The sequence below is a fragment of the Ailuropoda melanoleuca genome, chromosome 7 (assembly GCF_002007445.2).
Source record: "Ailuropoda melanoleuca isolate Jingjing chromosome 7, ASM200744v2, whole genome shotgun sequence".
In the NCBI taxonomy this organism is placed as follows: domain Eukaryota; kingdom Metazoa; phylum Chordata; class Mammalia; order Carnivora; family Ursidae; genus Ailuropoda; species Ailuropoda melanoleuca.
The window spans coordinates 92,476,930-92,478,623 of NC_048224.1; the positions used below are offsets into that span (position 1 = coordinate 92,476,930).

At 35.3% G+C, this 1,694-nt stretch overlaps 1 non-coding gene across 1 annotated transcript; it reads left to right on the forward strand.

Annotated features, from left to right (window-relative positions):
• Nucleotides 1–1,194: 1,194 nt before the first annotated feature.
• On the forward strand, nucleotides 1,195–1,306 carry LOC117803260. Its single transcript, XR_004626948.1, has one exon. It is a non-coding gene; the product is annotated as a U6 spliceosomal RNA (small nuclear RNA).
• The last annotated feature ends 388 nt before the right edge of the window (nucleotides 1,307–1,694 follow it).

A 1,694-nucleotide genomic window follows, 5' to 3' on the forward strand; every position in this document is an offset into this window, starting at 1 on the left:
GCACCGTCCAATATCAATGCTTTCTAAAGTGGTAGCTGCTGACCATGTATGACTACTGAACACTTGAAATGTGGCTAATGCTATTGAGGAACTGAACTTTTAAATTTTCTTAATATTAACTAATATGAATTTAAATGTGTATAGCCACATGTGGCTAGAGGACATGCTTTTGGACAGTGTAGTTCTAGACAAATTTTTTTTTATTTGCCAGACACATAGATTAGCTACCAATATCTGTTATCTCTCTGTTATCTCCAAATCAGCCCTCTCCTTATACTGATGGTGACCTCAATTTTTTTCACCTGTATTTTTGCACCATTTTCCTATATGATCCCGTCATTGCATCCCATCCTAAAGACCCTAAGATGTTTGTAAAATATAAAACTTGATTTGTCACTTCTGTGTTTGCAAACACTCAAGCTCCCTAAAGCCATCAATAATTTAGCCCCAGATTTGCTCTCTAGCCTCATACTCTTGCTACATCATCAAAAACTCACCCAATTAAGGAGGATATATCACTCCTCCAAAAATTATCTTTTAAAAAAATTATGCATTTCTATGCCTTCATGACTTTGCACATTCTAATTGTTTTTTCTGGAATGCTTTCTTCAACATTCACTGATGTTTCTCTAATTCTTCCTTTAAGACTAAGGTTATTGGAAACCTGGTGATCTTTAACTGTCCCTAATTCTTAAGGATCTCTCTTCACTGTTTATATAAAATCCAGTTTTACTATCCCAGTGATAACTAATAAACTGACAACTAATTTTAGTCATAAGTAAAAGATAAGTAGTCCAGGAACTCAAAAGATAGAATGCTTGCTTTGAGGTCAAGTACTCACTAAAAGAAAACCCTTGAAAAANTATAAAATCCAGTTTTACTATCCCAGTGATAACTAATAAACTGACAACTAATTTTAGTCATAAGTAAAAGATTAGTCCAGGAACTCAAAAGATAGAATGCTTGCTTTGAGGTCAAGTACTCACTAAAAGAAAACCCTTGAAAAGTGGCAAGAATTGCCAGAAATTAAGTAAGGTATCTAATGTGATGGCTTGATGGTATATTTGATCATTTAAATATATTGATAGTTTTGAAATACTTAGGTTGTCAGTGAACTTTATTCAATAAACTAAACATTTTTCCTCACTTCCCTTCAATATTAAAGTATTTTATATTGAAACATCTCCCTACTGAATGCTCACTTTGGCAGCACATATACTAAAATTGGAATGATACAGGGAAGATTAGCATGGCCCCTCAGCAAGGGTGACATGAAAATTGGTGAAAAATCTGCCCACCCAGATTTCAATTTACAGTATATTCAAAAGTATATAATTGAAGGACAAGAAAATTCTTGATTTTTATGTGTTCCAAAGCATCCCATGTAACTGAACATGGTGGCAATATTTATCTTCTTTTATTTAAAAGTTCTTTTGAGGGGCACCTGGGTGGCTTGGTCAGTTAAGCATCTGCCTTCAGCTCAGGTCAAGTTCCCAGGGTCGTGGGATCAAGCCCCGTATCAGGCTGTCTGCTCAGTGGAGAGTCTGCTGCTCCCTCTCTATCTCCTTCTGTCCCTCCCCTCACTTGTGCTTTCTCTGTCTCTCTCTCTCAAATAAATAAATATAATCTTTAAAAAAATTAAAAGTTCTTTTGAGGAGATGACATATTAGGGGATGAGGAAGTTATCCAGAATG